Below are 26,121 nucleotides of genomic sequence, written 5' to 3'. Positions count from 1 at the left end.
TGTGTGTTCTATATTTTGTGTTCAGAGTCTTCATAAAACCATCTAATGAAAGATCAGGCAATGTTCCAATGCAACTAACTGCTCCTTGGAGCTCCTGTGCCAGATATGTTCGATCAAATAGTCTTCCATAATTCTGCATTTATGACCTTGATACATATTCGATGTCAGTTGAATAACCATATGCTCTTGCACCCTACACAGTAGACTTATGAACAAATAAATGCATTCACACAAATGGACTACAAGAACTTGTATCTACTGGAACACAGCACAATCACAGTAAGCAGAGCAGTAAAAAAGTAAAAATATCTGATCAATCAATCAAAATACTTTATTTCGGCATATGCTATGTTAAATGTTAAATAAATTTGTATCACTCTCAGCTACTTGAAGAGTATCCCGGCGTGTGCAAAGGTAAAGGCAGAAGGTACCAGAGGGTCAGCTAACAGAGGAAAGTTTTAAGCTTTTTCTTAAAAATCGCATGATCCTGAATGCTTCGCAACGCCAAAGACAAAGCATTCCAGGCCAGACTAGCTTTCCTGACAAGTGAGCAACCGCCCAGCCTTTGACAATTGAATCTGGGGGTCTGCAGCAGAAGTTGAGAAGAGGAGCGCAACTGTTTAGCTGGAGTGTAAAAGACACATCTTTTCTGAAGATAGCTAGGGCCCCTGCCATACAAGGCCCTGTGGGCGATGGAAAGCATTTAAAATGTAATTCGAGCATCAACAGGAAGCCAGTGCAGGGAGCGCAAATGAGCACACTCACTGCACCTTTTGGTCAAGCCTAACAGGAGTCTGGCAGCAGAGTTTGAACAACCTGCAATTTACCCAAGAGGTAGCCAGGAATGCCCACATACAGGGCGTTGGCGTAATCCAGGCGAGATAAAATCAAAGCGCAGACCACTGTCTCTTTAGCAGGTCCTGGAAGAAAGGGAAGACATTTTCTCAGGGCTTTCAAGGTGCCGAAGCACGTCCCTACAAGCTTCTTAACTTGTGTGGAGTAATTCAGATTCTCTGAGAACCAAATCTCTAGATTTTTAGCAATATTAATCCCTGCGCTAGGCCGGGGAAAGACAGGGGGCCACAGCTTTGCTCTAAAATCGACCAGAAAGGTCCCAAACAAGAGAACCTCTGACTTCCTTTGTTGCACTTCAGCTGCGACTGGGCCAGCCAGTGGAAAATGGAGGCAAGATGGTGTTGCGCAGACTAGACAGATTCATCATCTCTTCCCCAAAAGAACAAAAGCTGGGTGTCATCAGCATAGGCCATCACCTTAGCCCCAATGATTCCGCTAGAAAAACCAGCGGAGTAACATAGATGTTAAATTAAAGGGGACTAAGGGATGACCCCTGCGGAACACCAGTAGCCATATGCTGAGGCTCCAAGGCACACGGGGGAAGCCAGACCTGCTGTGTTCGGGCTTCGAAGAAGGACCTATTCCAGCCCCAGACGGACCCAGCTACACCAATTTCCGAGAGGCTGTTAAGAAGCAGTGAATGAGGCACTGTGTCGAATGCCCCCAAGAGGTCCAGCATAACCAAAGCTGCCCTCCCGCCAGCATCCAAACACTCTCGGATTGCATCTGTCACCTCTACCAAGGCTGGTTCCGAATGAGCTGGATGCAACAGGCCGGATGCCTCAACAAAGTTAGTAAGCTGATTGGTGACTACTTTCTCGCAGACCTTAGCTAAACTTGTCAGGAGCGAGATTGGCCTGTAATTCCCGGGTATTGAAAGGTCAAGAGAAGGCTTTTTAAGAAGTGAGAGAATCAGTGCAGGCTTCCAAGAAGTAGGAACCATGGCCTCTCTGAGGGACATATTAATGATTTGGTTGACTTCAGGATTAATAATGTCGCAGCAGCAGTCAGGAGTCTGGCGGCACAAGGGTCATTAGGACAGCCAGAATTCAAGGCTTTAAGAATTTTTAACGTATCAGCTAGCTCAACAGGCACAAAGGTTGACAGCCTATTAGACATACCAGCCGTCAGATGGACAGATGAGAAAGCTGTAAGCTTTCCCGCTGGGGTGGAGAAAGTAGCTTGAATGCTACATATTTAGTCAACAAAAAACTTAGAAAAGGTGTTGCAACAGGAGTCTGATACTGGCATTGCTCGCACCAGTGCGCTAGAGGTCATAACATTTTGAACAATAGCAAAGATTTCCTTCGAATTATTATTAGCCAAGGCAATCCGTGAGGCCTTGTAGAGGCTTGTGGCGGCAACAATAGCGGTGTAGTAACTTTTTTGTTTGGGCCTACGTGCAAGTTTGAACGTGGCTCCATAACCACTGGAACGCCAAGCCCTCTCCAAAACCTTGCATTCATGTTTAAGGGCCTTCAACTCCTGGGAAAACCATGGTTTAGAGGGCGAGTCTCTTGCCATCTTGTGTCAACAGGGAACTGCAAGAGCAGACACTGAGTCTGAGATTCAAGTTTGAAACTCCATTAACAAATCCCTCCAGGCTATCTGAGGAGCAGATAAACTGGTGAGGGTCAATTTTTCTATAGGCCGAAGGAAGATGGCAGGCAGCCGACTGAGTTGGCTGTGAGTATTTCAAAGAGAAGAAGATAGGGAAATGGTCTGACCAAGAGACAGGCAAGGGTTTATCAACCTGAATCGCAAAACTTGAGCAAATGGGGTCAAGAGTGTGACCTGCTTGATGAGTCGGATATGAGACCCATTGACTTAGCTGGACCAATTGAAGTGAATCAAGGAAAACAGCAGATTCCAAGGCCTCCTGATGGTGCAAGTGAAGATTGACATCCCCAAAAATCAGAGAATGTGAGAAGCGCAACGCTCGTTCGGCCATAGCGTCTCCACAGGATTTAAGAAAAACATTCCGGGTACCTGGGGGATGATAAATGAGGGACCCCCCAATTTCAAGTGGACTGAAACATTTACACTAAAATCTAAAGCTTCACACTCACCCCAGAGGCTAGACGTTTTGCTATGAAGAGCCCAATTTGCTCTATACATAATAGTGAAGCCGCCTCCCTTGCCGATAGGGCGATCGGCCCGATATAGGTCATAGCCAGCAGGGGTAGCCAGAGTGACAATGGGGTTGGATGAAGCATCCAACCACGTTTCAGTGATAAAAAGAAAAATCAGAGACCAGATCAAAAATATCTACATAATGCTTTCTCTTGGATCTGCCATTAATCAGGGCAGTTTTGAAGGGCAATGGACTAGGTAATGTTTTTGACAAAGTGCTCAAAAGGGCTCACATGTAGGCCTAAACCCGCAATCCAGACAGACAGACAATGTATTCGAAAGCGGAGAGTAGCAGCACTGAGAGGGGCATGGGGGATGTTGGACTTGGCCCTTTTGGCAGGTTCACCCCTAAACTTTTTGCTTTTAATGGTGACCTGGTGATGGTGATTTTTGGGTTCTGCGCACTTTCACTGTGTCCCAGTGGAAAGTGCGTGCGCTCTCTGAGTGCATGGAGTAAGGTTGGCCTGCCCTCCCATAGGAATGCATGGAGAATGTATGTGTCCCTGGTAGTTCCTGATGCGTGGGGTGTACAGGCTCAAGTCTGGTATGTGCGAACTCGTGAGAGTGAATGCTGTGAAATGATGTATGCGGCATGAATGTGTCTAGTGTGGAAGTGCCACTTCTAGACATGGCTGTACGTGTGCTGTGAGGGTGCTGGCGTGTGATTGGCTGGAGCTGGCTGGGATGCCAGGCTCCATGAGTCATGATGGGTCTGCCTGGTGGTGAGTGTGGAGATTAGCATGCTGATGGCTGGGGAGGAGTGCACCTGTGTCTTGAATGGGGGTGGGCTTTCCCCCACACAATGCTGGCTCCGCCCCCTGTGGTGCGTCTAACGACCCTAACCTCCCTAGTGAATGAAAGGGGTGGTTGAGCCATCAAGGGTGCTCCAATACCAGCTGCGACTGGTTTCTTCCCCACCCTGCACCTACAGACAAAGGGATTTTCAGTATAAGAAGGGGCTGTGTCCCCATGAATGTTGTTCTCTGTTCTGCTCCAGGATCCTGCCAGAGGGGGCTGATGCTGTTGCTGGGGCCAGGAGGACCGCCACTTGGATTGTCTCCCTGCCTGGAGACCCAGTGAGCTGGCTCTGGGCCCAGCCTTGCCCCCCCTGCCTCCAGGAAGAACTTTGCTGGACTTGGTTCTCTCTTTAGCGCTGGGGCACTTTACTTTTACTTAGCGCTTGAGAGCGTTTTATTTCATGCCCCTAGCGCTTGGGAGCACTTATTTGCCTGCTAGCGCTCCGAGCGCTTTATTTTTGCTTATAGCGCTGCGAGCGCTCCTCTTTGCCCCTGGCGTTTGAAAGCGCTTCACTTGCTCTTCGCCGGTGCCCACCCGGCATTGCCTCCGAAGGATTGTCACTAGAGACTTCACCACCGCAGCCCAGGAGTGTGTGCAGCCCCCGCCGGGCCGCCGCACTGCCTGCGACAACCCGGTAGCAGCTTGCGGGCTGGCCAATCCCAGCGCGAAGGACCGGAAGTCCCGTCCTCGGCGCCGCAGCGAGACGAGAGGGAGAGCCCCCGTCTGCCAGAGAGCCCCGCTGGTGCCGCACTGCTGTCCCGCCGAAGGAGAGGAGAGCCGGCAGTGTTCCTGCCCCCGCAGCACAAGCGAGGTCCCGGTGAGTGCGGGGACAGGGTCTGGTTACTTAGAGCGGCCCCGGTTGACAGCGGGCCGCTCCGATGCTCTTGGGGGCATTTGTAGTTGTTCCTGAGTCCCCAGTAGTGGGACTCCAACGTCGCCCCGTAGGTGCTCGAGGCTCACGGCGCCAAGTATTTGCAGAGCCCCGAGAGGCTCACATCCCCGCATTTGTTGTCGAGCCCCGAGAGGCTCCAAGCCACAGTTAATCTATGGGCCTGCAAGGCTCGAGGGGGTAATTGCAGTATCGAGTCCCCCGAGAGGGACTCCAACGATGCCCACAGTTGTATTTAGAGCCCAGAGAGGCTCTGGGGGCATTTCCTTTTGTTCTAGAGCCCTGAGAGAGGCTCTTGAGTGCCCATATTTGTTTTACGAGCCCAGAGAGGCTTGAGGTGCCAGTACTTTGCAGAGCCCAGCTAGGCTCTTGAGGGACAGTCAGTTGGTTAGAGCCCTGAGGCTCCCACGCTGTGTTGCATCCCCCTTGTTGTTCTTGAGCCCACAAGGCTCCAACGTTGCCCCATCATCTCCAGCTGCCCAGCACTTCGTGGGCAGCTGCCACGTTTAGGCACCCTTGACTTTGGGACACAGGGCGTCCTAGCCCCACAAGGCCAGTTGGCCTAGGGACAGTCACAGGTGGTGACTTATAAGAGTTTGGCGCAATTGTTCTTTTGCTGCACCTCTGAATGTGTTTTTATGCGTCATGTGCCTTGTTCCTTCTTTACACCGCTGAACGTATGTTATGCATCATGTGTTTTGTGCTTATACCCCTACAGGTATTGTGATACTTAGGTGGTTGTTCTCCTAGTACAGGTGGTGCTAGTGAGGTCCTGGTTACCAGTAGTTACTGGTTGTGTGCTACAGTGATTTTACATTCTATGTGCTATGTTCTAAAAGTGCTGATTCCTGACAGTGGTCCAGGTGGCCCTGTCTTGTACATATCCCCTGTAAATTCTGCCCGTGCCTGTTGGCACATTGTAAAGTGTGGGTTTTTATCTAATGTGTTTTGGTGTAATACAAAGGCTATTTTTATGTAACCTTGTGTGGAGTTTCCTTTGTGGTGGGCCTTGGGTGTTGTTGCTGGGGTGCGCAAATACTTAACTCACATCGCCTCCAAGTTTAGCCTTGCTGCTCGCGCCACGTTACCTAGAGGGTGAGCAGGGGTTATCTTGGCGTGTAACTCCCTTGCCCTGACTTAGGAGTGGTGGTCTCTGACTGACTTTGGCGCAAGCCCTGGCCAGCCAGGGATCCCATTTCTAACATTGGCGGCAAGCGGTGAGGATAAGGATTTGTGTTTGCATTGTACCACAGTGGCAACTGGACGCACTACAAAACTCTGCATTTTAGAAAAACACATTTTGGGGATTATTGTTTGTGAAGTTCCATTAATTTCTTCTCCTGAAGGTATCATTGTATAATTGTGTCAGTACATTTGTCCCCCGCCCTGCGCCCAGAGTTTGGTACCTGTGTCACGTGTGGTCAGGTTGAGAAGTCAGGAGTGGTAGAAACTGCCTTACCAGTCCGAGGGGAGGGTTGTGTGTGGATGAATGGTGTGTGGCACTAGACAAGTGAGTGTGAGTTCTCTGGGATAGAGAGCTAGCTGAATTCTTTGTGAATTGTGTACTCCTATTAAGCTCAGACCCCTAGGTTCCCTGTGTAATCTTTTCTCTAGAACGTCCACCAGAATGGAGCCTGTTTTTGATCTCAGTGATCTAGTTTGGTACAATACGCAGGAGTTGGAAAGGTTCTGTAGAGAGAGAGACATAGGGGTGGATGGGTCAGATACTAAGTACGAACTTAGGAACTACCTGGTCCAATGGTGTAAGGAACAAAGGGATCTTGAGTGCAGTGAGGAAAGGGCCCGGGCCTCACACCAGGAGGGTGGTGGGTCTGTGGGGAGCCCTGAAGATTCAGAAGAGGAGGGAGAAGATGTCAGTACCTGGATGCCAGTAGAGAGTGAAGACCCCATAGAGTCCCTTGCTGGGTCCAGCGCAGGAGGCAGCGCCTCATCCCTTTCCCTGTCCCCAGAAGAGTGGGAAGATAGGAGGAGAGAAAGGGAGTACCAGTTGGCCTTAGAGAAGCTCAGGTTAGAGCATGCCCAGGCTATGGCGCAGCTGGAGGTTAAGAAGCAACAGCTAGAGACTGAGAGGGTCTTAGCGCAGGAAAGGATAGAGGAGGCTGAGAGGGCCTCCACCAGAGGCAAAGTAGCTCTGGAGGGTCGACTATCCCCTGCGCGCAGTGTTAATTTTCTGGACTCCCCAGGGCGGGTTGTGTCCAGTGGTGGCAGCTATATAGAGCCCAGTGCAAGAAGTCCCACCCCCAGTTCCCACAGTCTGGTACCTGTTTCCCCAGAAGTGGAGTATAGGTTGAAGTTCAGGGACAGTAGGAAACTGTCTCACCAGTCTTGGGAGGAGTTTGCAGGGGACTGTCAGTGTGCACTGATTGAGTGGTTAGAGGTTCCCACGGGACCTGATTTTGACAAACTGTTTGATCTTATTCTCAAGGAGCAGGTGCTCAGTCGTTGATGGCCGGAGTTGTGGCAACACCTGTTGAGGTTGGAGACCTTTCATCCTTGGGAGCTTGCAAAAGAAGCAGACAGATTGGAAAGTGATAGAGGTTCTCTAGAGTCATTAGGGAGTGACTCCAAAAGTAGTGGTTCAGGTATCTTCCAGCCCAGTGTGGTGGAAGAGGCTCAGTGTAGCCCAGCTAGATCCCAGGATAGCGAGGAGGGTGTAGGGGCTCACTGCCTGGCTCAGTGGAGCAGGAGTGAGAGGGAGACCGAGGGTCCCCAGACGCCCGAAGCCCTGCCTCAGGACTTGGATGGTTTCTTGAGGGAACACCAGGTAGGGGACCTAGGCTGTCCTGTTAGTCCATTTGAGGAAGATCTCCTAGTGAGTAGAGGACCTGGAGCGTCTGTAACCAGAGCTCCTGTGGTTCTAGAGTCTGGCAGTGCCGCTCCGGTAGGGAGGGTACAGGAGTCCAGCGTGAGGAGTGATTGGGAGATGAGTTTCCCAGTGGATGCACCAGTGGACCAGGGACTAGCCAGTTGGGCTAGATCTTCTTGGGGGGACCCGGGTGGGGCCACTTCTGGTCTGGGGATCTCCGCGCACTGTCAGGTGGACAGGGGACGGGAGATCTGCTCCAGACAGACAGTCACACAACATATGTGTCATTTGTTAGCCTCATGGGGATGGTGTGTGAATCCCCAGAAGTCCTGGAGTGCCAGCCAATTGTTCCACCAAAGGTTTTAGACCAGAGGTTGGGAGGCTAGGTTCAGGATCAGCCTGACCTGAAGGGTAGGACAACTGTAACCAGTGTCCTGACCGGTTCATCTTCCAGAGGAACTTCTCCAGTTGGGAGAGGGCAGACCTCTGGAAGGGGGTGCAGAGGGTGGGAGAACCCACCTCTGACCCCGGTGCAATCTGAGGGGTTAAACCCTGGGTTGGAATGGCGATCTAGGTAAGCATGGGCGGATTTCACGGATCCACGATCCGCGGATTTTGCGGATTTGCGTATTGTTGATCCGCAAAATCCGCGGATTTGCGGATTTTTTTGGCGGAATGCGCTCGTGAAAGTCAAGGATGCAAAGGCCTCTATCCAGCATCACAGCTGATTTTCGACGGTAGATTTGGGAAGAAAGCACACCTGCCCAGCCTCGACAATGCTCACGATTGTTTTTGGGCTGATTTATGCATCACTGACTTTGAGCTTCAACTGTCCATCATAGTGGGTAAATGGCGGGAAGACGGTTCAGACTGCAAGTGTGTGGGCGGGGCCAAACAGACGGGCCTTACATGCGAGCACACATGCCTCTGGTGTGTATAAACGGTCAGAGACCGATCAGAGCAGCAGATGAAGAGAAAGAAGCTCCTGGTCACAGGAACAGCCAGGGGATTGCGCTCGTGAAAGTCAAGGATGCAAAGGCCTCTATCCAGCATCACAGCTGATTTTCGACGGGATATTTGGGAAGAAAGCACACCTGCCCAGCCTCGACAATGCTCACGATTGTTTTTGGGCTGATTTATGCATCACTGAATTTGAGCTTCAACTGTCCATCATAGTGGGTAAATGGCGGGGAGACGGTTCACACCGCAAGTGTGTGGGCGGGGCCAAACAGACAGGCCTTACATGCGAGCACACATGCCTCTGGTGTGTATAAAAGGTCAGAGACCGATCAGAGCAGCAGATGAAGAGAAAGAAGCTCCTGATCACAGGAACAGCCAGGGGATTGCGCTCGTGAAAGTCAAGGATGCAAAGGCCTCTATCCAGAATCACAGCTGATTGTCTACGGTAGATTTGGGAAGAAAGCAGACCTGCCCAGCCTCGACAATGCTCACGATTGTTTTTGGGCTGATGAATGCGTCACTGAATTTGAGATTCAACTAGGGCACATGCTTTATTGATATCTGTAAGTGCTTCCTGTTGAGGTTTAATTTTTGTGACAGGACCATCGTGCCAGAATGAACCCTGCCCTTCATATCCCTTGAGTGAGCTGTCCATCATCCTGTAACTATTTTAGGATGGCGCCGGCAAGCTCCCAGCGCCATCCTGAAATAGTTACTAAGTTAGCTTCAACAGGAAGCACTAATAGATAAAATAAAGCAGGTGCTCGAGCACCAGCTTTATTTTATCTATTTGTGCTTCCTGTTGAAGCTAACTTAGTAACTATTTTAGGATGGCGCTGGCAGTTTGCCGGCGCCATCCTAAAATAGTTACAACAACTTCAAGCTTGAAAGCTTGAACTTTTGCCCCCCGGATCCGCCGCTCGAGGATTTGTGGATTTTTGGTAAATTCGCGGGAGTTCACGGATCGCGAATTTACCAAAAATCCGCAAAATCCGCGAGCGGAACGGATTTTCCGCCCATGCTTAGTTCTAGGCGTACCTCTCGCCGGAGGAGGAGGAACCCTAGGAGAAGAGGTAAGGGGAGGAGAGCCTTCCCTGAGACTCCTGGTCCGCCTGAGGTTGTAGACCCTAGGCTGGAGAACCAGTGGCAGTCTAGTCCTGTCTTGCAGACAGGAAGAGTGGAGGATGGCTACTATGTGCCCGGGGTTACTACCCCCGCTCTGCGAATAGGCAAGGGCCAGTGGCACCTGGGGGGCCCAGGGCCTGGTCCTGGCCGCGGACAGCTCGGGAGTACCAGTGGGGTAGCCCAGTTGGTCCAGACAGTGGTTTGAGAAGGAATCCCATGGGTTCACCGTGGCGTAGAACAGGAGGGTGTCCCTGCAGTTGCGGGCCCGCGTCCGTGTTCTATTGCCCCAAGCAGGGAAGTCCATCACGGTGGTGATTGGTCTACCCTGCGTTTTGGCTGGAAGGGGGTTGTGTTGGACTTGGCCCTTCTGGCAGGTTCACCCCTAAACTTTTTGCTTTTAATGGTGACCTGGTGATGGTGATTTTTGGGTTCTGCACACTTTCACTGTGTCCCAGTGGAAAGTGCGTGCGCACTCTGAGTGCATGGAGTAAGGTTGGCCTGCCCTCCCATAGGAATGCAAGGGGAATGTATGTGTCCCTGGTAGTTCCTGATGCGTCGGGTGTACAGGCTCGAGTCAGGTATGTGCGAACTCGTGAGAGTGAATGCTGCGAAATGATGTATGCGGCATGAATGTGTCTAGTGTGGAAGTGCCACTTCTAGACATGGCTGTACTTGTGCTGTGAGGGTGCTGGCGTGTGATTGGCTGGAGATGGCTAAGATGCCAGGCTCCATGAGTCATGATGGGTCTGCTTGGTGGTGAGTGTGGAGATTAGCATGCTGATGGCTGGGGAGGAGTGCACCTGTGTCTTGAATGGGGCTGGGCTTTCCCCCACACAATGCTGGCTCCACCCCCTGTGGTGCGTCTAACGACCCTAACCTCCCTAGTGAATGAAAGGGGTGGTTGAGCCATCAAGGGTGCTCCAAAACCAGCTGCGACTGGTTTCTCCCCCACCCTGCACCTACAGACAAAGGGATTTTCAGTATAAGAAGGGGCTGTGTCCCCATGAATGTTGTTCTCTGTTCTGCTCCAGGATCCTGCCAGAGGGGGCTGATGCTGTTGCTGGGGCCAGGAGGACCGCCACTTGCATTGTCTCCCTGCCTGGAGACCCAGTGAGCTGGCTCTGGGCCCAGCCTTGTCCCCCCCTGCCTCCAGGAAGAACTTTGGTGGACTTGGTGGTCTCTTTAGCGCTGGAGTGCTTTACTTTTACTTAGCGCTTGAGAGCGCTTTATTTCATGCCCCTAGCGCTTGGGAGCGCTTATTTGCCTGCTAGCGCTCTGAGCGCTTTATTTTTGCTTATAGCGCTGCGAGCGCTCCTCTTTGCCCCTGGCGCTTGAAAGTGCTTCACTTGCTTTTTGCCGGAGCCCACCCGGCATTGCCCCCAAAGGATTGTCACTAGAGACTTCACCGCCGCAGCCCAGTAGTGTGTGCAGCCCCTGCCGGGCCGCCGCACTGCCTGCGACGACCCGGAAGAAGCTTGCGGGCTGGCCAATCCCAGCTCGAAGGACCGGAAGTCCCGCCCCCGGCGCCGCAGCGAGACGAGAGGCAGAGCCCCGGTCTGCCAGAGAGCCCCGCTGGTGCCGCACTGCTGTCCCGCCGAAGGAGAGGAGAGCCGGCAGTGTTCCTGCCCCCGCAGCACGAGCGCGGTCCCGGTGAGTGCGGGGACAGGGTCTGGTTACTTAGAGCGGCCCCGGTTGACAGCGGACCGCTCCGACGCTCTTGGGGGCATTTGTAGTTGTTCCTGAGTCCCCAGTAGTGGGACTCCAACGTCGCCCCGTAGGTGCTCGAGGCTCACGGCGCCAAGTATTTGCAAAGCCCCGAGAGGCTCACAGCCCTGCATTTGTTGTCGAGCCCCGAGAGGCTCCAAGCCACAGTTAATCTACGAGCCTGCAAGGCTCGAGGGGGTAATTGCAGTATCGAGTCCCCCGAGAGGGACTCCAACGACGCCCACAGTTGTATTTAGAGCCCAGGGAGGCTTTTGTTCTAGAGCCCTGAGAGAGGCTCTTGAGTGCCCATATTTGTTTACGAGCCCAGAGAGGCTCGAGGTGCCAGTACTTTGCAGAGCCCAGCTAGGCTCTTGAGGGACAGTCAGTTGGTTAGAGCCCTGAGGCTCCCACGCTGTGTTGCATCCCCCTTGTTGTTCTTGAGCCCACAAGGATCCAACGTTGCCCCATCATCTCCAGCTGTCCAGCACTTCGTGGGCAGCTGCCACGTTTAGGCACCCTTGACTTTGGGACACAGGGCGTCCTAGCCCCACAAGGCCAGTTGGCCTAGGGACAGTCACAGGTGGTGACTTATGGGAGTTTGGCGCAATTGTTCTTTTGCTGTACCCCTGAATGTGTTTTTATGCGTCATGTGCCTTGTTCCTTCTTTACACCGCTGAATGTATGTTATGCATCATGTGTTATGTGCTTATACCCCTACAGGTATTGTGATACTTAGGTGGTTGTTCTCCTAGTATAGGTGGTGCTAGTGAGGTCCTGGTTACCAGTAGTTACTGGTTGTGTGCTACAGTGATTTTACATTCTATGTGCTATGTTCTAAAAGTGCTGATTCCTGACAGTGGTCCAGGTGGCCCTGTCTTGTACACATCCCCTGTAAATTCTGCCCGTGCCTGTTGACACATTGTAAAGTGTGGGTTTTTATCTAATGTGTTTTGGTGTAATACAAAGGCTATTTTTATATAACCTTGTGTGGAGTTTCCTTTGTGGTGGGCCTTGGGTGTTGTTGCTGGGGTGCGTGCGCAAATACTTAACTCGCATCACCTCCAAGTTTAGCCTTGCTGCTCGCGCCACGTTACCTAGAGGGTGAGCAGGGGTTATCTTGGCATGTAACTCCCTTGCCCTGACTTAGGAGTGGTGGTCTCTGACTGACTTTGGCGCAAGCCCTGGCCAGCCAGGGATCCCATTTCTAACAGGGGAGGTCTACAATTTATAAGGAACTCACTGTTAAAGTAGATTTTCTTACTGCTAGCAGGCCCCTCACGGACAGCATTTCTGGCCCTGGGCGCTGACATGGCACGGACGGGCGCAGACGAGCTTGCCTTAGGCGCGCCTTTGGTACTCCATTGGCGATCCGCTGCACGTCCGAGGATAGGCCATTAAGTAGAGGTTGGTTTATGGGGCGTGCAACGTGCAGCGACTAGAGCGCTGCCGGCAAAAGGCGCGAGGCACGTCCAAGATGACTGCTGGGCGGGACTGGCCTCAGAAGTGCAAAATGCAGTAAAGAAGGAGAATAACACACTCCAGTTAATTTAAAGACAAAGCAGCAGAAATTATACACCTAAAAAAACATTCCCCCCAGTACAGCCCCCAATTCAGTATTAACCGCATGCGTGCTGCGGTCTTTTTTGCGCTGTGCGGCTTTTTTCGATTTACCGCGTTACATGACGAGCTTGTGCTCGTCATGAGCTTGCGAGCGGCGCAACGAATGACAAGCTCAGCTCGTCATGAGCATGGAAGGGGTTACAAGATTTCCTGGTGAACATAACACTCCGTAATAAGAAAAAAGGTACCCCCCCAAATTCCCCGCATAAAAGAATGTGCAACATGTTAAGAACAAGCATTTGAGCCCCGAAACGGAGCAAAAGCTAAGCCTTTACCAAAGCGCTGCTCGCGCCAGCACAGCCCATTAAGTAGAGGTTGGCTGATGGGGCGTGCAACGTGCAGCGACTAGAGCGCTGCCGGCAAAAGGCGCGAGGCTCGTCCACATACATGCCATAAATGTTTTTACATTCTCAGCTCACATACACAAATCCATTATTTATAATATGTTTGCTTGATAGATTACAAACATCTTGCAGTTATGACTTTAAATAAATAATTAAAAACAAATCATCTGGGGAAGGAAGGTGCATTACAACATCTATTTGTATATTTCTTTTATATATGATGATGCTAGCAAAAGGTACAGAGATATGGAATATGGTGAGACTTACAGCTGTGACTTGTGATGGGTTCCTGCTTTATATTTGGCTAGTCATAACTCTCAAAGTAGTTGGAGAATGGTGAGGTGAAGCACAAAATTGAGGTTTAAGGCATGTTAGGAGAGGGATTAGTGATTAGGCTACATTCTATGAGTCAGTGAAAAGGTACACTTCAAATGTGACTTGCTCTCTGTCAAGTTTTAAGGTCTGTATGGTGTTGTGACTGAGGTATATCTCTGTTTACACATGTATGCCTCTTTTATATAAGGTGTCACTAGCAAAAGGTACAGACACATGCATGTATGCTTTTATTAATATGGTGATACTTAGAGCAGAGATATGTAAAGGGTTGCTGCTTTATATTTGGCTAGGTGCAACATCCTGCGTAGTTGCAGAATGGTGAATCCCCAGCACAAAAGTGAGGTTTAAGACATGTTGGCAAAGAAATTAGTGAATAAGCTACTTTGTATGAGTCTGGGGAAATGTACACTTGAAGTTTACAGCATAAATGTAGGTGTCTGTTTCAAATGTAAAGAGCAGACTGTCAAAATTTTAGTTTAAGGTCTGCCTGGTCTTGTGATTGATGTATGTTTCTACTAGCATATGTATTCTCATATGTGTTATCTACCTGAAGATGCTAGACGTATAAAACATAGATATATCTCTAGTTATTTATTTCTTTTATATAGGTAATACTAGTTAAAGGTACAGACACATGCATACATGCTTTCAGGAATATGGTGAGAATTATAACAGAGTCATGTGAAGGTTTGGTGCTTTATATTTGGGTAGGCCCAACACTCTGAGTAGTCGCAGAATTGTGAAGCTGAAGCAGAAAAGTGTACAACATGTCGTAAACCTCACTTTTGAGCTGTAATTTAACTACTCTGCAATTATTCAGGATGTTGGGCCTAGTCAAATATAAAGCAGAAACCCAGCACACACTGAAAATGATGTGGTACATTTAAAGTGTACCTTTCACAGACTCGGTCAAAGTAGCCTAATAACTAATTCCTCTCCTAACATGTCTTAAACCTCACTTTTGTGTTGCAGCTCACCATTCTACAACTTCTTAGAGTGTTGGGCCTAGCCAAATATAAAGCAACAACCCATTACATGTCTCAGCTGTAAGTCTCACCATATTCCTAAAAGCATGCATGCATATGTTTGTACCTTTTGCTGCCTGTATGATATTCAAAAGAAATATACAAGTAGATGTATACCTGTCTTTTAAACGACTAGCATCTTCAGATGCATAACACATATCAGAATACATCTATAAGTAGAGACATACCTTAGTCACAAGACCAGGAAGGCCTTAAAACATGACAGACTGCACTTTACATGTCAATTACACACTGAAAATTATGCAGTATATTTGAATTGTAGCTTTCCACAGACCCATACAAAGTAGCGTAATAAATATTCCATCCCCTAACATGCCTTAAACTTCACTTGTGTGCTGCAGCTTCACCATTCTACGACTACTTAGGGTGTTGGGCCTAGCGAAATATAAAGCAGCAATCCTTCACATGTCTCTGCTGTAAGTCTCAGTATTTTCCTGAAAGCATTTATGGATATGCCTGTACCTTTTTCTAGTAGAATCATATATGAAAGAAACATACAAGTTAATGTATACCGTTGTTTTATATGTCTATCATCGTCAGATACATAACAGATATCATAATACATGTGCAAGTTGACACATACCTCAATCAAAAGACTATGAAGACCTTAAAACTTGACAGACTACATTTCAACCAGACACCAAAATCCATGCGGCGTACTTCAAATGAACCTTACCTCAAACTCATACAAAGTAGCCTAATCACTAATTGCTTACCTGACATACCTTAAACATAATTTTTCTGCTGTTGTTGCTTCACAATTCTACTATTACTCAGGTACTGAGCATAGCCAAATACAAAGCAGCAACCCTTCACGTCTCTGTTGTAAGTCTCCCCATATTTCTAAAAGCATCCATGCAGGTGTCTGTACCTTTTGCTAGTGCCAAGCAAAATTGGGGGACCCCCTTTATATAGGTTGAGTTGAGGTCAGGGAGAAGAGTGGAAAACAACAATACAATCTTAAATGACTCCCTCGTGACCTACATTTCTTTCATAAATCAAACAATAATTTTGACATGGGCTAAGCAGCAACAAAGTACAAGAGAGTAAGCAGATTTCTAAATATCAACAATATTTATTTGGTTTCTTTGTTTTATCAAAAATCTTTTTGCTTTTTTTTAAATATAAGTCCATTATTTTCAACTTATACATACAAAAGTACATAATTATTACGAAAAATAGAAAACAAAACAGTCTTTAGCTCAATCACCCCTGTGTAATAAAACAAATGAAAACATTCAATCACACTATCTCACATGCATTCCACTTCATATACACTCATACCACATACACCAATACATATATTTGGAGGGTAGGGAGACAAAAGATTATACAGTCTCCATGACCAACTAAAGTGACTGCATGTAGCAGGATCTGATCAGCATTGGTCAACGTGCATTTCGGTGGCTTAAAGTAAGGTAGCACCACCTTTCTCAGGACCTTAGCCAGATAACAGACCATTATGAACACACCGAGGGGGTACCTAAAAGGTATAAACACAATATATTCAGAGCCCATGTAAAGAACAAAGTCAATCGATTGGACCTTAATATACAAAATACAATTTTTGCCATTTCCCTCTGTATTTATCCATATTTATTTTTTGGGCATTTAATCTGTATTTATCCACATTTATTTTTCCCTCAAGTAAAAGACGACGCTGCAGCTAGTATTTTTTCACATTTATTTAAATTGACAATGCACACATGCACTCGTTTGTTATTGGTTAACACAATACATTCATCTGAAAACTATGCCATTCGCAAAATGTCCCAAATAGGAATAAAAGTGCTATCAAAAGCTATTTGTCTCAGAGTCTTGCAGTTTCTGTCATTGGCACAGAGTGCCACATCCTCTCCCACACTGAACACCATACTGCCCCACTGAGAGAACCTCACACTGCCTTCAGATACAAATCAATTGTGCCCCACTAACACCTGGAAGCAACTCAATTCAAAGTATGCACTAGACAAGAGTAATATGCTGCCTGAAAAAGCATGTCTGTCTGTGCCCAACACGGCTTTCTAAACTTCATGTTATCATTGTTGAACTGGGAAAAATATCGGGATTTTCCATACCCTAACTAACACAGATTGCACAGTGAGGGTGGCTTGCACTTTACTGTTTCCTTATAATTTGATGGTTATTAATATGTTAGTTTTGCCATTTTCAGCTTGAGATCTTGACCGCAATTATTACCAGACACACAGGGGTAAGGGATGCACTAAGAGAAAAAAGAAACCCCATTTTAACAGTACAGGTTTGACTAAATCTGTTCACTGGAGAGTATAAATCGGCACCAAGGGCGGGCTTCTAAGCAAAAACTTTAAACCCCACCATTTATTTGTTCTTACTTTTTACAAAAGATTGTAGACCCCTTTAAGACAAGAGTTTGTGGATTTTCCTAATTATTGAAGGGTTAACGCATGATCCAGAAATAATATTTTTCTTGGAGTGTGTTTTTCATTTTACAATTTAACATATATGATACAAAGCTGCAACCAAGTAAAAACTACTTGAGTGCAGGCATGTTCTTGAAGCGAGTTAAGGTACGGTACCACCAGCAGGAGGCAGCATAGGAAACAATGTCACAGCTGGGGACCATAAATATTACCTTTTTATCGGGAGTGCGAAATGATACGTATTTGCCTGGGTCTTTATAAATCCTTGCACCATTTCCTTTAATGTGCAAACACTGCCTGCACAGTTCAAATCAAATCAAATCAAATCAGGGACATTTGTTCAGCGCACATATCACTCGGAATTCTCGTGGTGCTTGCAGACAGCTCTGAAAGATTGCTTGATTAGTTGTCAAATAGCCATGTTTTTAGCTTCTTGCGAAAGCCATTGTGATCAGTGATTGTGCGCAGATTTATGGGCAGTTTGTTCCAAAATGTGAGGGCAAGAAATGAAAAGGATCTTCCTCCGCTTCTGACGGTGCGTATTCTGAAAGGTGTAAGTAATGATACATTACTGGATCTCAGGGACCTGCAATGCGGATATCAGTTTAATTTTTTAGACCAAAATGCCGGGCCGATACCGTACATGTTTTTGTGTGCTAGACAGAGGATTTTAAATTGAATCCGCTTTCTAATTAGAAGCCAGTGGAGAAATCCTAGGCTGGGGCCCGAAGGGGATCTGGGCAGAAGATTGAGAACCAACCTAGCTGTGGTGTTCTGTAGAGTCTGAAGCCGAGTGAGAAGGGCTTCATTAATTGAGGACAACAAAGCGTCTCCATAGTCCAAACGGTTCATTATTAGTCCCTGGGCTAATGGTTCTCTGGCCTCGGTCGGGATCTATTTGAAAACCATTCGTAGGCTACGCATTGTTCCAAAGCAGGTGCCTACTAGATGGTTACTCTGACTTTGCATTGATAGTTTGTTGTCCATGTTGAACCCCAGATTCCGAGTCTGTTTTGGGGCAGGACAGGGGCCCAAGTTAGTAGACCACCAGTTATGGGACCAGTGTTCCTGGGCCTTGCCAAAGAGTTCAATCTCAGACTTTCCCCCATTTAATTGCAGGTGAAACCTGCTCATCCACCTATCAATGTGGGACATGCATTCTTTAAAACACAGTTTTATTTCAGCTGGATCAGGGCCAAGAGCGACCAAGATCTGTGTATCGTCGACGTATGATACAACATCAAAGCTGTAAGATCTGATCACCTTGGCCAATGGTGTATTGTAAAGATTGAAAAGAGAAGGGCTGAAAATGGAGCCCTGTGGCACTCCCATCTTTACTGGTCTGTTGCAGGAGACGGTGTTTCCCACTTGTACTGTTGTGATTCAGTCTGTTAAGTAGCTCTTGAGCCATTTTAAGGCATTCCCCCTGACACCAATCTCCCAGAGCCGATGTTCTAGAATGCTGTGAGAGATGGTGTCAAAGGCGGCGGATAGGTCAAGCAGGACCAAGATTGATGATTGACCTCTCTCCAAAGCTAATCTGATGTTCTCTGTTAGCCCAACCAGTGCTGTCTCCGTGCTCTGGGCAGCGCTGAAGCCCGACTGAGAGGGATTCAGTAGCCCATGGCTCTCAAGATAGGTGACGAGCTGTTGATTTACTAGAGATTCCAGAATCTTTTTAAAATAGGGGAGCAATGAGATGAGACGATAGTTTAGGAGGAGTTTTGGATTAGCCGAAGGTTTTTTCAAAATTATCCTGACCCTGGCAGCTTTCCATGCTTTTGGGAACTCAGCCTGCAATAGCGATCTGTTAAATAGATCAGTTAGACTATCTAATAGTACCGGTGCGATGATTGGGAAGAATTTGGTGGCACAGAATCGGTAGGTGAGCCCGATTTTATTTTCTGCATAACTTTCCCCACAGCTTCGATGTTACACTCAGAAAAATCAGCCATGATGTGAAGGGGGGCAGGAGACACACTGAGCGTATTCTGTGTGTGGTTGTTATTTACTTTGGGTGGGAAGGAGTTATGGATGGCAATAATTTTGTTATCAAAGAATTTGAAGAGAGAGTCTGTCCATTCTTGGCAGTTGGAGGTTAGTGTCTGGGTGGGAGGTGTTGTAAATTATTTTAGAGTTTGATAGAGCTCCTTACACGAGTTTGCCGCCTTATCTATACTGTTTAGGAGAAACAATTTTTTTGCTTGTCTGATGTCCTCCATATAGCTGTGGTGGATGTTTTTATACGATTTGCGGACGGTTAAGTCTCTTTTAAGTCATTTCCGCTCTGCTATTCTGCAGGATAGCTTTGCTATCTTTAATTGCTCCATAAACCATGGGGTGGTCCTAGATTTGACTTTGACCCTGGTAAGAGGGGCGATTTTGTCTAATGCTGCTGTTATTGCTTTATCAAGGGAGGTTGCTATCTGATTTATGTCTTCCTCCTGGCTAGGGTGGAAAAACAAAAATATTTTGAAAAGAGAGATGGAGGGGCTGTGCACCATGACCTTCGCCATATTAGTTAATTTCTAGGATTGTCTTTGATCATATTTTAGTACATAATTATCTGTCCATAGCGGTGGGATTGGAGATTCTACTGTGGTGTCTGGGGAGTTTGTAAAGAGGAGGTCAAGCGTATGCCCTACAATGTGGGTGGGACCTGTTATTAGTTGGACTAATCGGAGTGTTTTCATGTTTGTGATGAGCCTATCTGTATCAAAGTTCTGTAATGTCTCAGCATGATAATTGAAATCTCCTATTATTAAGAAAAAGAAGTCATACGCCAGTACTTGCGGAGCAATAATCTCAAATAATTTGTCTGGGAAATCATTTTTTGGACCAGGGGGTCTGTATATTAGGGGGTCTGTATATCAGAGCTCCCCTCCGAGCGCCCTTAGTTAGTCCTTCCATCCCGAAAATACATAGCTCAAATTGGCCAGAGTTAATGGTTTCTAGGGAGGTGATGGTAAGTCCAGGGATAGTGGCAATAGTAAGCCTCCTCGGCAGAGGTGTGCTTGTGCAACCAGGATTCTGTAACAAAGCTAATATCTGGTGCCTCCATATCAATGAGGCTCCATACCTCCACTGAGTGTTTCAGGATGGAGCGTGCGTTGAAGTAAATAGCCTTTAATGGGTTGGAAATCAAAGTATGGTTAGGGACTCGAGAAGGTTGGACTTTGTTCGGTAGAGCGGATTCTAATGCACATGATATACATTGAACTTTGTTGATTTCTTTGTCTAGTGTGATTGGTGGTCTAAGGTAAGGGTTGTTTAACTCTTTTAGCTCCTGACTATAGTATTTTGTTAGTGCCATGATAGTTACTCACCAATAGGTGTACTAAAGCCAGAAACCGGGATGGGGCAATAGGTGCAGGGGTCCTGGCAGCAGGCAGCGGTCAGGCGTGGAGGGGCTTGCCTTTGGCATGCTGCTGTGTGCGTCTGCGCCCTGCCCCGCTTTATGTAGGTTAGGAGCTGATCTCAGGGACTAGAGCGCCAGCTGAAAACTTACGGTCGGCAAACCGGAAGTGATATTTTTTGCCTTTGTCGTCGCTCAGTTCAATCGGCACACGCCATGACAGATCGGGGACTAAGGCAGCTAATCATACAGGTGGGTAACACAGGCAAGAAAGATATATGCGACGCAATTAAAAGTGTGTTAAAAAGACGTTATGTCTTAACGGCGACTGTCGGCAGCTCACAGGATTTTTTAAAACATAGGTGTGATGAAGTACAGTGCTATGATATTAGCGTGGCTAGAAATCAGCTGGTGCGATTAACGATCATACAGCCCTGCAGCATGTACTCACGGAGCATCTGCTGGTTGTCTTCTGGTTTGCTAAGGTATGTAGGGCCCGGCTTAAAAAGATAGCAGTACATCTAAGCTTGGAGATTTACAAGTATTTCCGAGAGGAGATTTAGGTGCAAGTTTTTTTGTGTATTTCTGGAAAGGTTGTGTGACATTCCCATAGGGTCCTATTCTTATTTTGCAGAGTTCTGCATAGTGGAGAACTTTTCACAAGGGAAATAGTAACTTGTACAAGCGCAATCTTTTTTTCTTCCAGTGAGGAAATATTTTTTCGCATGGATAACCTCCTTTCTCTAAACGATCACCAAAAATGAGGGTGATTAATTCCCTTTTTCGTTCTGAAAAGGGATTTGCTCAAGCCCTTCTGGAGGGAAATGCGATCTTTTCCAGACGGGAAAGAGGAAAGTAGTAGTTTGTGAATACTGTCAAACACCTGTTTCCATTGGCGTTGGCATTCATATACTTCAAGGCTAATCACTCTTTAGAAGACCCACATTTCCACCCTGTGCCAAGCTCTACACTGTAGGTAGAGAGATTCACACATAGAAATAAATGGGAAAACACCTGCTAGGAACTAATTTCTGACTTTCTGGCTGGCTTAAGTATGGTAAATTACATTGTGAACATAGGTTTAGGAGTTATTTATGCCTGAATTTGCCTTTGTGAATAGGCCCACGAAGGTGTGTTAAAAAAAAATCCACTTTACAACATGTAGCAAGTTATTAAATCAACCTGTTTGACAACTTTAGTTAACATTTCAACTGAGCAATCGTGTGTGTCGGCCCAGGCTGAGACAGCTTCCCGGACACACACACAGTTGTTGAACTGCCAGCTGCACCTGAGTACTTCTCAGGTCTTTAAAAGACCATTCACTTGCTAACAAGGCTTTGTTGTAAATACTGATAACACCAGAAGCGATACTTACTCTGTGAGCAATCACCATACCATCCTGTTTTGCAACTCTCTGCTGGAGCATGGCAGCGCCACAAAATGTGCTAGTATTTTCCAGTTTTTACATGTAAACACAGACAAAGGAAAACTTGTCCAAGATTTCGACAGTGCATTCCATATATATTTCATCTTCGGTTTGAAAGTGACTTGTCCGGACATTCATATGCAGTGTCCCACATATTAAAAAGAGGAGTTCATCTTACACATGTTTGTGCAAAGGAACTTATGGACAAAGTTCAACAAAGAGACGATCATTTAGAATCTGAGTTAATTAATTTTTTGGGCATGTCAAGATGGTACTAATGAGTATTGGTATCATCGTCATGGCAAACTTAAATGTTTGTTAAGAAACTTAGGTACCCATATGTGGTTTCTAACACTTAGCTGTGCTAAATATGCGTGGTATGTTTTACTTGAATTTCTACAACAAGCAAATTCAAATGTAAAAATATTGAATTGAAGACAGCTGGAGAACTGTGTTCCTTGGATCCTGTGAATGTGTGCAGATATTTTAATCATAGGTTTCAAGTTATGATGTCTTATAGTTGCAATAAAAATAATGTATCTCTTGAAGAAGTTACTTATTTCCTTTGGAGAAATGTATACCAAGCAAGAGGAGCTCCTCATTTACACATACTATTATGGATCAAGAGTGCACCAAAATTTGGACCTGATACTGATTAAAGTGTTTTGTCTTTCGTCGCGGACTATGGTACCTGTGCCATTCCAAATAAAAGGTGGAGAAAACAGTTTGAGACAACAAGTTTTACAGTTTCGAAGTCATCAATGTGGAAAATATTGTCGACAAAAACACAAGTGAAAGGGAAAATTGTATACAAAATGTAGTTTCCGGTTCTCACGTCCAATAATTTCAAAAGTAAGAGTCAATAGTTTTATGTCAGTAGTAAGGCATACTATAACTCGAAAATCTCAGAAGAATACATACAACATAAAAAGAACTGAAGATTCAAAGTATATTAATGACTACAATCCAGTGATTTTGACAATGTGGAATACAAAGATGGATATCCAGTATGTTGCAGATAATTCAATTGCTGTTCCTCGCTATGTTACATCATATATAACTAAATCTGCAAAGACAGAGTTGAAAGAAATGTGTGAAGAAATTTCAAAAGAGAAGCGTCTTAGTACGAAATTGTAGTTTTAGCTTGAAAATGCTTTTCCATCAAGAGATTGGATCCTAAGAATGCTCGACTCGGTTGAGCTCTGCCAGTTTATATTCAAAGTCAAGAGGAATCATTTGGGTTAATCTAGGTCTTGCCGCCACACGAAACAGAGTATTCAAATCTCTACAAGAAACTTATTATTTAGCATTGAATGAACGAGAAAGTACAAATATTGTTAAAACTAATATGTTGGATACGTACTATCCCAAAAGGAGTCCACATCTGGAAAACCTGTGTCTCTATGAAGTACTGCAACATTACAGTTTTAAGAGAAATGTTACAGAGAATATAAATAAAGATAAATATGCAGTAATTGGATGTGATGGATGTTTGATAAAAATGCCAAATTAAATCATATTAACCACAGAAAACTCAGATGTGAAACTCCAAATAAAAAGGAATTTTTCTATTTAGCACTTCTGCAACTCTACAAGACTTGGCGTAGTGAAATGGAATAACTTGGAGATTTGTACTGCTGTGAAGATTCTTTTAATGCATGTAAAGCTAGCATTCAATGTACACTTTTCTCAACTTATCTTCAAATGTTAAATGAAGGGATTGAACAAGAAACTACTGTTGCAACTGAAATAGGTAGAGCCATTTCTCAAGATAGTCAAAGTTCTGTTCCACTAAGTCAAGATCCACTAGGACAACTAATTATTGAACATGAAGCAGCAATAGCCATGAATGAAGTAGAAACAGCAATGCAACAAGCACAGCAGGATATTATTCAGTTGGGAAACATGGAAGACAAAATTACTATTGAGCAAAAAGAAATATATCAGCAAGTGACAGGACCGATACAGCATGGTTTGCTGCATGAAAAAATAAATATCAATGCACATCATTTAAACCTATTCTAATGTACATCAGTGGTCAAGCTGGAACAGGAAAAAGTTTCTTAATTAAAGTTTTGACGAGTTATCCACACAAAAGTACTGAATCACATTTATCTTGTGTTGTAACAGTTTGAACTGGATTAGTAGCACGCAACATTAAAGGGAAAATAAATTGGAATATGAGAAGCTATCTGGAGAAGCGTGTTATAAAGTTTCAATATTACTGAAGAAAATGAAACTTCTAATCATTGATGAGGTGAGCATGGTCTCAAACTTAATGCTTGCCTTTGTACATTTAAGCATGCAACATATTTTAAAAACAGATTATGAAAACTTCTAATTGTATTCGGCGATCTACTACAACTTACTCCTGTAAAATGGCAACCAGTTTTTAAAACACTTGTACATGATGACAGAAGGAAATCTTTGGGAAGTATTGGAAATGTGAATCTTTGGTTACATTGTGAATATAACAAACTTATTAGGAATGTGCAACAAGCAAGTGATGAAGATTATGGAAATATTCTTAAAGATATTGGAATTAGTGTTTTGACAAAACATACTAAACAAGCTTTACAAAGTCGGCTACTGAGGAACTTGTTTACAACCGAAAACACAGCACCTGAAATAATGTGCAAAAAACTTGGAGAAAAGAAGTCTATAGTTTGCCTACTGCCTACACTGTAAGAGTGTTCTACGTTCAATCAAGAACTTTTGAAATTGGAAAAATAACCAAAAATGAAAATGGAAGCTATTGATAAAATGGAACACCAACGAGTGACTATTCTCTCAGAAAAATTACAGACAAAATTGGATTGTTTGCAAAAGTCTGTATCTAAGACTGCAGGTTTAGAAAAGTCTTTACATTTAAATGTAGAAGAAGGTTTAGTAAATGGAGCAATTGGAAAAATTGTTGATTTTGTAAATTTACACAACAGAGATGGAATTGAGTTTTGATAGATTACATTTGGTGAGATTAAAGAGGTAAAACAGATTGAATGTTGTGCTGTACGTTTTTTGCTTGTGAATGACTTGTATGTTTGTAGAAAACAGTTTCCTCTGTCTTTAGCATATGCAGTAACCATCATTAAATATCAAGGTTTAAGTGTATACAGTGCTTTGGTAAATATTGGAAGTACAATGTTTAATGAGGGAATTGCATATGTCGCATTGTCTCAAGTAAGAACGTTATGTGGTTTGTATTTTATTGATTTTGATGAAAATAAGATTAGTGCTGATGCAAATTGTGTAAGAGAGTACAATCGGTTAATAAGACTTTATGCTCATAACTTAAGTGAATATCCCATATATGAGAAATGTGTAGTGTGTCCAAAATGGAAATATGACAAACATTCTACTGAGATTCCAAAATTGAAAACAATTAAAGAGAATCATGAGGGTGCAAAGACAATTAAAATGGATACTATTCATGATATTGTAGGATACCAGTTTGAAAATCGTTCAGGTATCAACTGCTATGCTAATGCAATTGTGAATGTTGTGTTTTATTTAGAAGATCTTCATCATGAAAATATGGAAATGTATGAAAAATATTCTGTTCTTTACTACATTATGTATTTCAAAAGTTGGGAACTGACATAAGTAAAATCCATACTGCTTCTGGAATTTGGCATCTTTTGGGATATATGTACTGGTTCTTTAAAATTTACACTCAATATACAACAGGATGCACAATAATTTCTAATCCTTGTGCTTGGTGTATTGGAAGATGAAGGAATACAAATTAAAAAAGTTATTTGGATTAAGTTACAGATGGGATCATAAATGTGAAGAGTGTTCATTTTATTCAACCACTGAAATAAATACCGAAAGATTCACATACTTGACTATATCAGATTGAGCATCAGTATCGTTTAACAAATTAGTAAAGACAGATAATCAAGACCTGAAATGTTCTCATTGTAAATCAGAAATGTTGTCAACATTATATATAGAAAGATTTGGGACATAGCTCATTTTAATGCTACAACATTGTAGAGCAAATGAAAGAAACTTGGAAACCAAAATAAAAAGTTTGTGGCAAGTTAAGTATCAATTTCCTAAAGAACTTTTAAAGCAGTGGCTATTATTTTACATGATGGGCCTACTACAACATCTGGACACTATACTGTGTATTTAAAGTGCAATAAAGGATGGACACATTGCAATGATGCCATTTGGAATTCAAATCTAGGTTGCCTTACGAATTACCAGATTCAGATCTGATATTTTTTTTGCCAAAGTTTTGAATACATCATTCTATTACTATTGGGAAGATGTGAACGCAAATTAACTAGTTT

This window comes from Lissotriton helveticus, chromosome 1_1, assembly GCF_964261635.1.
Source record: "Lissotriton helveticus chromosome 1_1, aLisHel1.1, whole genome shotgun sequence".
Taxonomy (NCBI): Eukaryota; Metazoa; Chordata; class Amphibia; order Caudata; family Salamandridae; genus Lissotriton; species Lissotriton helveticus.
The sequence above is the reverse complement of the archived record's forward strand: the minus strand, read 5'-3'. Positions refer to the sequence as shown.